Source organism: Mesocricetus auratus, unplaced genomic scaffold, assembly GCF_017639785.1.
Source record: "Mesocricetus auratus isolate SY011 unplaced genomic scaffold, BCM_Maur_2.0 Super-Scaffold_100691, whole genome shotgun sequence".
NCBI classification, from domain to species: Eukaryota; Metazoa; Chordata; class Mammalia; order Rodentia; family Cricetidae; genus Mesocricetus; species Mesocricetus auratus.
Window position 1 is genome coordinate 32054140 of NW_024429267.1, and position 13445 is coordinate 32067584.

The following is a 13445-nucleotide window of genomic DNA, read 5'->3' on the forward strand; positions in this document are numbered from 1 at the left end:
CTTACCATGTAACTACACTGTTTTCGTCAGAATTTGAAGCAAAATACCTGCATCTGAAGTGTCAACACATATCATACAATATTCTTGGTTTTAATTTTAATATGCTTGACCATAACTTCTACATGTTGCACACAGTTTTTGGTGCTAAACCCTCTTGAACTGACTGTTTACTATTCTCTCAGCTATATAAACATTTCATTAACTTAGAAAAACAAAATTGTTTGAATTTTAGTTTTTCATGTTTCATACAATCTATATTTCAGCCTGAATTTTATGATTTTCTTCCCTTTTTAGTTATATTTTTGCTCTATAACAGTTTTACTGTCTGTTTGCCTGGAAGAGCAAAGAAGGTATCTTGGAACACAGTAATGTTGAGTCAGGCTGACATCAGGTTATATATTTAATAATTGGAATGATCTCTTCTTTTTATCCTGTGTCTAAAGTTAAAATGTCCTATTTTATCTCCTCCATCAAAGTGAATGAGCATCTGCAGATGTTTTCTGGAGAGCAGTGTAAGGGAGTTTAGTACAAAGGAAAGCCACTTTTACTGACATTCAGTATTTACACAGATTTTGCCAGGCTAATTAAGAAGAGAGAAAGTGTGACAGTAATAGAAATACATTTGATAAAGTCTGGGCACTTCAGGCAGGAAGTAAATACTTTAATAAATGAACAGTGAACACCAGCCTGAAGAGAAATTCAAAGTGCTCTGCAGTAAGTAAATTACTTCCAACATCAGGAAGTAGCCTCAGTGGGGTGGGATATAGTTAATGGGGAAGAAAGAACTGATAATAAATTAGTTCAGTAGAGGAAGGTATTCACATAAAATTAGACTACTCTGCCTAGCCATAGAAGAAAGCTTGCTTGTATGGAAAATGTCAACAATTTCATCAATATAGAATTTCTACATGAAAAATAATAGGGGTAGAAAAATGGTTCCACATTTAAGAGCACTTGATGCTCCTATAGAGGACATGGTTTTGGTTCCCATGATGGCAATACTGATTACCAGATTGCTGGTACTTAGAATCTCCCAGAAGGAAAATTGCAGGCATTCTATAAAGAAGTTTCTATGCATTCTATAAAGAAGTTTCTATACTGAATTGTGTTATATTTCAAAGCAAACTTAATCAGAAGTTAAAGGAAATCACTTCATAATGATCAGAAAAACAATTTAGGAGGATGAAATTAAAAATCGAAATAATTTATTCATCAAAGGCTCACTCACATTTATGAAACAAATACCATCACATATAAAGTCCAGGATTAATCTCAACACAGTAAGAGTAAATGATTTCAATGTTCCAAACTTATAATTAAACATGTGACTTAGATAAAAATAAAAATAGGAATTGTAGAATCAGTGATGAACCTAACAGACATCTGCAGACTACTCTATCAAACTCAACTGAACATATTTTTTCATTACTGCAATCCCATTGCTCACTATACTTCTGCTTACATTATTTACTTTATCTAGTTTTCAGTTTGGTGTATAATGTTCTTCTAAAAATTCATCCATTTCTTTGTAATATTGTTTATTTTGTGGAATATAGTGTTTTAAGTATTTCCTTGTGGTTTTTCTGGATTTCATAGTTATGTGCTGTAAAGTCTTAAATTTCACATCTAATTTTGTTAATTTGATCTTCTCTATTCTGGCAATTTGTCTAAGGGTTTACATATTATTTATACTTTTCTTCAATCAAATCTTTGTTTCATTATACTGTTCTCTGGCATTTTTACAGTATGTTTCTTCCCTGATGTTAACTATTTCTCCCACCTTACTAATTATAGATTTCTTTTGGTTTTAATTGTTTTATGCTCTTTATTTACAGATGTCTCTGATTTTTAAATGTGAATACTCAAATCTGGTAATTTGTTTCTTTGGAGACAACCATTAACTCCATGTTTTTTGGGAATTTTTGCCTTTATTTCCACTTAGCTCAAGGAATCTTAAAATTTTCTGCAGTGACACATTCATCATTTCCTTGAGCTTGGGTATTTTACATATTTTTCATACTGTTTATCTGTAAGACTTATTCAGTGGGATCAGACAACTTCAACTTTTCTACATTTGTTGTGACTTGGTTTGTGTCCCAATGCATGATGAATTCTGGAAACAATAAATGGGATTCTACAAATATGTAAGAAAATGGCTAACATACCAAAAACAATCTACAGATTCAATAAAATCCCAATCAAAATTCCAACTCAATTCTGCATTGACATCAGAAGTTCTATTTTCAACTTGATGTGGAAAGACAAATACTAAGTACAACAACAAGAACTGCAAAATCAGGATAATTAAAGTAACTGTGAATAATAAAAGAACTACTGGATATATCACCATTCCCTATTTTAGTTGTAATACAGAGCAATAGAAAAAAACACAGCATGATGTTTGAATGAAAACAGGCATATTGATTAATACATTCAAAATTGAAGACACTGACATAACTCTGCATAGTTATGGAACCCTGAATTTTCATAAAAGAACCACAAACACACTGTAAAAAAAGATAGCATCTTCAATAAACAGTGCTTTATAAATGATTGGATAAATATAAGAATTGAAAATGAATCTTTATTTTTACCTGCATAAAATGCATATCCAAATAAGTCAAGATTATCAACATAAGGCCAGATACAGTCAACCTATCAGAAGAGAAAATGGGGAATAATTTTGAACTCATTGTCACATAAGAAGACTTCCTGAGAAGAACACTGAAAACACAGATACTAAGAACAACAATTAATGAATGGAACCCCATGAAAATAAGATTTTTTCATGTGGGAAAGGACATAATTGTTTAGAAAAATCAAGAGGCTACAGAATGAGAAGTGATCTTTGCATACCTAAACAAATGGGCTAAGATCTAAAATACAGAACTAACTTAAAAACTAAGCACTAGACATCATTAACTAAAGACTAAACATAAAGAAAACAAATGTACAATGAGAAATAGGTATACAGGTATAAAAAGAAAGTTCTCTAAGAAAAAAAAGAACTCTCAAATGCCTGAGAAACACCCTTTAAATATTCAACTTCCTTAGTCATCAGTGAAGTGCAAATAAAAACTGTTTTCTTCTTACACCAGTCAGAGGGGTTAAGATCAATAAAATAAATGATAACATTTGCTGGCAAGGATGCAGGGAAAGTGGGATGCTTTTTCATTGCTGGTGGAGTACACCATATACAGCCACTATGGGCATCCATGTAATGGTCCTTTAAGGCAATAGGAATAAATATACCTCAAGATACAACCATATCACTGATACTGATATTGGATGTCCTTTTTATGCTGTGAATATTTGTTGCTTTTATAGGTAGATGAGTAAAGCTGTTTTGGCCAATGGCCAGACAGAAAATAGTTAGGAGGGAAATCCAAACAAAGATGCAGAGAGAAGGAAGATGGAATTGAATAGATGCCATGGAGCTGCTGACAGAGTAACATGCCTGAGCATTATTGGTAAGCCACAGCCTAGAGACAATATATAGATTAATAGAAATGTGTTAATTTATAAGAGATAGCTAGCCAGTAATATGTCTGAGCCATTCGTCAAACAATTGTAGTTGATATTAAGTCTCAGAGTGATATTTTATAAACAGATGTGGGGACCAAACAGGCAGGAGAGAAACCAGTTCGGTGGTACTTGGTGAGATAGAGAAAAACTAGCTATCATTCTTAGGCGCATATACTAAAGGACTTTACATCCTACTACAGAAAGTTTTGTCCATTCATGTTCATTGCTGCTCTATTCATAATCACAAAAATTGGAAATATCCTAGATGTGCCTCAAATGATGAAGGCCTGACATTCACAAGTAAATAAGTGAATCTAAAATAAATTGTGCTGAGTGAGGTAGCCCAGACCCCAGAACACAAATATGATCAGTATCTTGCTCAGCCATCATCAGAGAACTTTCCCTGAAGTAGAACTAATATACCGAGACAGAAAACTAGACAATGTACAGAGTGAGAGACCTTGAAACTCCAAATTCTAAATGGTTTGTCTTCACCAAACATCTTCCCTCAATGCTCTATTTGGAAGAGGAGACAGAAATATTGTAAGGACCATTAAGGATGGATGGTACCAAGGAAACTGTGTCACCAATAAAAAAGATGCTACAGGAATGATGCACTTGTGAACTCATAGAGACTGTGGCTGTATACACAGAGCCTGCACAGATCTAAGCTATGTGGGGACCAAGGGTGAGAGGATGAAGTAGACAAGAGCCCCATCCTTGACCAATCAAGTGAAGAGAAATTATGAAGAATGGGAGAAAATATTTGCCTGGCATGTCAGAGGGTTAGTATCTAGAATACAGAAAGAGCTTTAAACACTAAACATGAAGAATGTGAACAAAAACAAAACATAAACATCAGGAAATGAATGGCCTGATTGATACACTGACAACTCAACCAAAAACTACAGTTATTTGGGAAGAGGAATCTCAACTGAAATAACGCATCCATTCTATTGTCTGTAGGCAAGTCTGTAGTGTATTTTCTTGATCAATGGTGTATGTGGGTGAGCCCAGGTCACTGCGAGTGTTGTCACCCTTGGAAATTTGTCTTGCTTCAGTATAAAAAAGTAGGTTGAGGAAGCCATGAATACCAATTCAGTAAGCAGCCCTCCTTCATGACTTCTACTTCAGTTATTTCTCTAGGTTCCTACCTTGCTCTAACTTCCTTCAGTACGTGAACTTGAGAACTATAAGGTAACATAAACCTTTTACTCACAAAGGTTTTTTGTCATGATGATGTTTTATCACATCCACAGAAACCATGAACAATTGTACTAAGGAATGGTCTGTGTATGTAACGGAACAGTGAGTTCTCAGAAGAATAAATGCAAATGTACGACAAATAATTTAAAGTGTGTTCAACATATTTGACCATCATTGAAAATTAAAACTCCCTGGGACTTCATCTTATTTCGGTCATAATGAAACAAATAACTACAAATGCTGGCAGGGTGCAGAGAATAGATATTTCTTATGAACTGTTTAAGGGGGTATAAAGTGGTATAACCACTGTGTAACTTTCTTCAAAGAGCTAAACGTGGGGCTATATGCAACATAGATGAGCTATATACCAAGGAATATGCCCAAAGGATGCCATTGTCTTCAATGCATATGAACTTTTATTGTAGTGTTCATCATATTGAGTACTAGTAAAGTTCAGGAAGATAGAAAAGGTCAATTAGAGGGAGGGAATTGTACCGTCAAACATAGGACGCATGTAAGTGGAGGAAAGGAATACTGTAAATGAAATATCTAGGGAAGAAGAGGGATAAATAAAACTAAGTATATATCAAAAAGCTATGTGGGATCTACTACTCAATGAGCTTATTTAAATGGTATAAAAAGACGGCAATGGATATTGATCTCTCAGAACCCATAATTACTAAACAAATATCCCAATGATGTGTGTAATGCCTCCTTATAAGTTGTTGTCCATGGAGTTCCTAGAGGCTATTGCCATCCCTCTTGTTACCCCCCAGAATTTGATGCTATGACCCTGCTGAAAACACTGTATATTGTGGTGACAGGACCCAAAGAAATCAAGCTGGGTATGAGGTGGAGGCTTCTGTCCTACTGTCTAACTTCATATGCCAAAGATGACACAGAGAATGCTAAGCAGACCAGCTCTACCCAACTGTGAATCCTGTGAGCCATAACAATCATCTGCAGGAAAGTTGTGCCATATAGTGCAATAGAGTATGACTGTTTTGGGGATAGCCAATCAACGTTCTCATTGGATTTAAGACTAGCACTTCAGGAGAGAATTCATATCTGGTTCTGTGAAGAGGCCATGACTGAGGAGTTCTTTGGTCCTGGGGGGTCTTTATTACTATTGTTGTACTAAATGGTAGCATTATCAATTTTTTTCTAAGTATTTATGTTCATATCTATACACTGAGGCTAATGCTCAGCCTTCATCAAACAAGGTATTTCCTACTCCTACAATAGGAAATGAGTTAATAGAAAAATACACAGCCAGCCCCAAGTGCTAAGAGTAAATGAAGACTGAGTGCTCAATTCAAAGTACGACAGCTGTATCACCCCCTCAAAGCTCAGAAAACTTCATGGAGGATAAGACAGAAACAATACAAGAGCCAGAAAATGGGAGATGCACAGCAAAATAAAATAAAATAAGACTTTTGTACATGGCATAGCTGTCACACTATGAACTGATAGCAGCTGTGGTTATCTACAGAAGACCTGTACAATATTGTGCTCAACAACACCTCATCACAGATGAGGCATGATCCCCATGCTTGTATATCAAATTCTTTGTCTACCAAGGCAACTCTCCTGTTCCTATGCTTTACTTTCTGAATTAGACATTAAAGTTTGCACACTGAAACAATTTGCTTGTCTTATTAATTTTCATTTCATCCAATCAAAACTATTTTAATTGATAACATGAGATTTCTAAAGGAGAGATTTAGGTGTATTACATATAGAAAGTTCTTATGTACACAAAGGTACACATATACCACAAAAAAGTTACATACCTAAATTTTTAGCACAAAAAAATAGAGGTTCTATCAAGGAAAATTGTTATTGAGCAGTATCAGTGGAGCTTTCTTCATTGTCCTTCAGCGGCATACTATTCAGGAAAACAGCAATTTACCTGCAGAAAAACACAATTTTGTTTTGACCTTGCTGAGGCATGTAAACAATGTCTGAACTGCACATCTAAGTTGTTTACTTTCATGGCTTATAACAATGTGCTGTGATCTGTAATCCATCCATTAGAATTGTTAGGATTGGTCAGATGTGAAACCAGCTATCAAAGTAAAACCAAAATATCATTATTTATAAACGATGTATAGTCTGCTGACAACTGTTGTGCACTCTACTGAGCTCGGCAGATATTATTGTAGCTTTAAAAGATAATATTATGATTACTATGCTTTATTTTTAATATATAAAATGCTAATATGGCCCTCTGATCTTCATGTTGAGTTAAGAATTGGGAAGGATTACATCATGACAGGGTATTGTTGAATTCTCTTTAACTTGACCACTCAAATTTAATTTATTTGACTCTTCAGGACATTGGAGATACATATGAATAATATCACAGACCTTCATTTTCATGTGTCTTTGAAATTCTACAAATATCGATCTTTTATGATACTTTTTAACACAAAATTTATGCATGCTTGTTATATTAATCTTTCAAAAAGTTTAGAGTCATAAACATAATTAGAAATACACATGAGCTAAAATCATGACCATCTACATTTATCCAGATAATTTACTGCTTACAGTTGCGAGCCATTGAGCCACCTACACAGAAATCATGAAGTGGATGGTGGAGTGGTGAAGAGGAGCTGCTGCCAGGGCCTGTGGTGAGATGTGCAAGAACAGCCTTGTGAGGGGCAGACCTGTGACACAAGATCAGACTACTCTGCTGTCTTCCACTCCATGAGACACTATTCTTGCTCCTTTTCTTATTCTTATTCTGCCATTTTGGGAAAGAGAAAACATTTAGAAACATTTTGTAAGTCATGAAAGCTTCCACATAAATAATTATATCTTCATGATTTGTTTTCCTTATCCTTTAAATGTGGGTTATTTTTATCTAGCTTCAAAAGGTGAAGTTATGTACTTAAGGCCAGAAAGAATAATTGTAACAGAACAACCAGGATTCTGACAGTCCTTCAGTTTCTTAGCAATGTTTTATTGAAGTTCCCTCACTTGTGTACTTTGAGTGTAGAATGACAGCCAAAACAAATGAAAAATTCACAATAACAGTCTCCAAAATGGGAAACAGTTATACTTTTCTTTAGGATCACAAATGGTTGAAAATAACACTCATGTGACAAAAAATATGCTACGAATATTATTTTGTATTAACTATGTTAATACACATCATATATTAATTATATTTAAGTACTTGTTTAGATATATTCTCAATCATATATTGATTATAATTAATGCATAAATTTAATTGAAAATAAATTATATAATCATATAATATATGTATATAATTATGAAAAATTATGCTAACATATTAATTATATAATATATGTTGATTGCAATCAATTAACTATCTATAGCATTACATGTATTAGTATTGTTAGAGGCTAATATTGTTAGAATGAACTAAAATGTACACCATCCTCTTTTGGATCATAGGGGGACATCACCATGATAGAAGTCATATTCTTTTTAACTATCTTCAAAAAGCCATTTGCTCTTCACAGTATTACATAATACACTTAGATAAAGAAATGAGTTAGTACAGTGCTTAGACCAATGATCCTGTAAATCCACAGAAGTCATTGGTGAGAGAATTCTTTCCATATTTGCTCATAAGAACCAAAATACTATGTTGTGTGTGAACTGTTGGTTTTTGTAGTTTTGTGAAATTATATCATGGGACATGTTAGAAACCAAATCAATATTACTGAAAATGTTCTTTGTAGCCAGAATTTAGAGTGCTGCTTATATGAACAGGGGACCTGGAAAGATACATTCAACGCTATAGACTAAGGAAATAGCCCGTGCCAAATAGTTATAGCAGCTGTAATTAATCAAAATTTAACTAAAGGCAAAGATGCCATTTGAAATTCTCTGCCACTAAAATTGTGAGCTGGATAAAAAGGCTCTTTTTTCCTTTCTGAGTTCTCCCTGCTGTGAAGTGGAAGTGATTATAAGCAAGTATTGGTTGTCAGAATTCTCATTACCAAATATTATCAGTCACTGTGCAGGGAGGAGCAGAAGTCTCTGATGATGACAACATGACAGTGACTGATAAGACAGAACATGAAAGAAGAGGGCCAGAACGTGCTATCCTGAAATAAAATGGCAAGTGAAGGTCATTACTAAATACAAGAATAATAACCATACTAAAAAGAAGGAAGGGGAAATGTAATTCTATGAAAATGGTCTTATTAAAGAAAGTATATTACATATTGGATGTTATAAAGTAATAGTCATTTAAGACACAGATTGAGAATTAGCATGTTGTTTATTGTTGTTGAAGATGAACATCACCACATATATACAAACAAAGAAACAAAAAATAAAAATCATTCATGTAGTTTGGTGTTCTCAATACTGTCATACTTTTGTTACTTTTCTAAACTAGTTTCATCTTTCAATTTGCATCAAAGTCACCCTTTCTCGCCTACTAAACCAAGAGCATTTAAATTCCAAGAGACCCTATAGACAGACTAGTCTGGAAGTGAGCGTGACTATGCGCCATTCCTAGTCAATTTTCAGAGAGTACTCCCAGAAACAGCAGCCTTCTGTCCCCTGCCTCACATATGTAGCTGCTATATCCATACTTCAGTTTTTGATTTGAGTGTGATTCTAGTCCTCACATCTCCACATTTGTTAAGCACCAGCCTTAAATAACAAACAAGAGAATAAATAGCATTATCTCCTCTCTTTCAATACGTATCACTTTCTTATAATTGGTTATATAGTTTCCTGTTATTTACAAATATTAATTATAAAATTTTATTTTTTAATTCTGAGCAGTGTCAGTATTAGAATTAACCTAAAATATTTAAGTACAGAAAATAAGGTGAGTCTTTATTCACACAAGGCATGAATGTTTTCAATTTATAAAAGGAATTTTACTTCAACTATAACATAGTCCAAAAGTGTGCTGCAGAGGTCCTACACAGCATTGCTTCTGGGAAGATTATACTGTTCAATATATAATTCTCACAAATTCATATGAAAGCATAGGAAGTCAACTGATAGAATTATTATTGTGCTTGCCAAACACAGTCACCAGTTGTGAATGTCTTCAAAGAGAGGGAATTACCACCTTGCTTATGTATTTGCATGTGTAAGCAGCAACTAACATACTAGAAAGTGTCTCACACTTAGTTTTGGAATAAATATTGAGTATATTAGTAAGCAAATGTAAGGATATAGCTAAGGAGAAGTGCTGACTTGTAATGAATGCAAGCTTGTCTGACCTGTAGATGAGAAAAAAATGGAGGAGACCAGAGACAGAAGGATTTCGGGCAAACAGTACTGTCACTGTATTACATCTGCAGGCAGGATTTCCCCTAGTACTCTGATTTAGTTTGAACAACAGAAAGTATTTAATTGAAATGCATTTGTTCATTGACCCTTCTGCTGTTCTGTCTGGGGTCATTTATAAACTTTCCTTTCATAAAGCAGAGGGAAGAGCAACATGCTTCCTTTAGAAAGCCTAGAGATCAGGAAATGCAGAACAGTAAGAATGGAGTGGTTGATAACCATAAACACAAACATTTGTATTCATACTGCATCCTGATGTATATTTACGTTAGAACTGAATATATATTTGTTGTATGCCAGTCTGTTTGCTGAGACTACAGACCCCTAAAGGAAAAAGAATTTCTAATAGTATTCTGCAACTCAATCCCTGTCATGGCCAATAATAATATGAAAATCTACATTCAATAATTCAGTAAGAAATGTAAATGGTTTTTGTTTACTACAGAGAGGCATGGCACTGATCAACTTCTGGTATTCCTAAAAGGAAAACTTGGGTTGTTTCTAATGCAAACTCCAGCCAGTTTAATAAAAAGTACATGTGTGAACTTTTCAGCCACCCTATTGAATTATAACTACAAAAGACATGGGAGTGATTCCTCTAGTTAAAAACATATTACTAGAAGTGGACAGTACTATAACTTTCCTTACAACGTATTAAAAAAAGAAACAAGACTGAGATAAAGTGGGTGAAAATATACAAGATAAGAATTAGAAAAAGTAAAAGGTGGAATGAGAAACTAAAACATTTAAAGCAATTCCAATTCACCCTTATCTAGTCTAAGAGCAACACAGGCCATAATAATAATTGAGTAAATGCTCAAAGAGAAAAAGTGATAGAAGAGAGCCCAAGGCCTTAAGAAAAGCAGATTAACTTGCAACCCACTATAGAATTTATCAGCCACAAGGAGGGTTACAAGAATTAATAGAATGAAAACATGAGTATATATTCAAGAATTAACTATAAACTGATACTGTGATAAGGATTAAAACACACACACACACACACACACACACACATCTCTCTTGGTCCTGCTCTTCCTCTCCCTCTTTCACTGATTGTACAAGTTTGTACATCTGAGAAAGTGGGCAGTTAGAAGGATAGAGGGACATTAAGATTGTAACTTAACCAGAAGGATGTTGGGTGTGCCTGGACTGGAATTACCAGGCTCGCACCTGCCCCTAATGTGGTAGAGTGCTGTCATGGGCTGTGCAGATGGATTCTCTATTATTGTTCTGAAACCATAACTGAAGCTATTACTTCTGAGTTCAAGGCCAGCCTGGTCTACAGAATAAGTTCTAAGACAGACAAGGCTACACAGAGAAATGCTGTCTCAAAAAAAAAAAAGTTTGCCACTAAAGTAGTAAAACTGCTGTGGTAAAGCCTAGGAACAGACATGGTCTTCAGAAGCAGCATGGACCCATATATCGCTGTGGCTAGAGGTGGCAGTGCAGGCCACTCACTAACCTCAGTAGGGAGGCTAGTGGTGGATTCAGGTTACAACACAGACCACAGTCACCAGCATAAAAATCTGAGTAGCCTGCGCTGCAAATGTCTGTGGTCTGTGCTGCAATTGGAAGCCATATTGGTGTCTATAAAGCTTGCTGTTGCCCACTGCACTATTGTTGTGAGTGGCTTGTGCTGCCACTTGAGACCACGTTGATGTCCATTCTGAGATCTTTATCTGGGTCCGTGGTCCTACTACAGCTAGGGTTCATGTTTGTGGTATGTGCTGTCTCCAGAAACCACAATCAGCTCTCCTGCTGACTATAAAGTGCAAGGAGGCTACTTAGGCAATTGAAATCAATGACTGCAGACTCACAATTGAGAGCCACCCCATCCTCAACCACCGCAAAAGTAACAGCCTAAACATGAAGCCAGTGAAAAGAACTCTTAGAAGCTGTTAAGGATGCTGAGGTTAGCTATCCACAACTGTTGACTTCTGGTGGGGATACAAGAGGAGTGGGACTCAGTTCTGTTGAAGGGACAGACCACTGAATGTTTGATCATGCTCCAGTGAGGATATAGAAAAGCCAAATGAGATTTTTTTTTCCTATTTTTTATTTTTAGTTTTAATTTTTTTGCGGGGAGTCACAAGGGTTGTGAGGCAGACATGGAAGGACTCGGAAGTGAGTGAGTGTGGTCTGGGTTCATGATATAATTCTCAAAGAATCAATAAACGATGTCATGTTAAAAAAGAAAACAACAACAGTTTGGCGGAACATGAATCATTCTCACCCAGGCCTGATGGGAGATGTCATTATGTAAATATGTCTCTTATTGGTTGATGAATAAAGCACTGTTGGCCAATAGGGAAGCAAGATAGGTGGGACTAGGAGTCAAGGAGGATTCTGGAAAAGAAAGGCAGAATTAGACACGATGTAGCCCTCCAAAGTAAGAGGTCCGGACCCTTTTCTCTGTTAAGAGAAATACTTAGATTAACAATTATGAGTTAAATACTTAAGTCATAGCTAGCCAGTAAGAAAGAAGCAAACGGCCAACAGCTTCATAATTAATATAGTGTCGTGTGTGTTATTTGGGGACTGCAACTGTGGCAGAGCCCAGGCAGATGTCAGGGAAGGCAAGGCAACACGTTACACAGGTCTGAAGGTGCTTCAGAATATCACTCTCCAACACAGCCTGAAGAATATAAAAATAAATGAAAACATTTTAAGTCCACACATATAGGAATCATAGAGAAAATTAAACAACAAAATTTAAAAAAGTGTTCATAGGAAAACTAAATTTTATTAGTGAATATGTAGTAGTAGTAGTTATAATAATAATCAGTAAAAACATCAGGGATTCCCATCACAAGACCCTATTTTGGAGAACCTCAAAGATTCCCGTTAAGAATATCTGATATGCAAGTATTTCTGGAGATGCAGAAATAAACATTACCAAAGTCCATTTAAATAAAAAAGGGACTACTTTAGAATGACAAAAGACATGCTCCAAAATGAACAGCAGGGGTGAATTTGAAAGCTGTCCGTGAATTTTGGAAGGATATTTGATGACGACTGCTGCCTCTGTGCTATACATTTCTGACAGTCTTAAGTGTCAGTGTGAGAAAGATAGACAAATAATACTGAAATTTAAGAAAGTTAAAAATTGAGATGATGCTGTTTTCAGGAGATATTTTCTTTATACTTTATTTCTGTAGACCTGGAAAATCTACAGTGAATTCTCACATCACTAATACAAAAAAATTCTCTAAGGAAACAATAGATATACAAGTCAGTGTCTGGAGGCAAGTGTGATCAAACTCCACCAAAATGGGCCTGAGGACCACCGCCCATCTGTGTGTGCAGATACCTGCTTGAAATCTGTGATACTCATCAGGCGCATGCCAATCAACTGAGGAGACTAACAGGCCTTCCAGGTTCCCTCAGCATCCCTCAGCCCCTCCCTACCGGTTACAGGT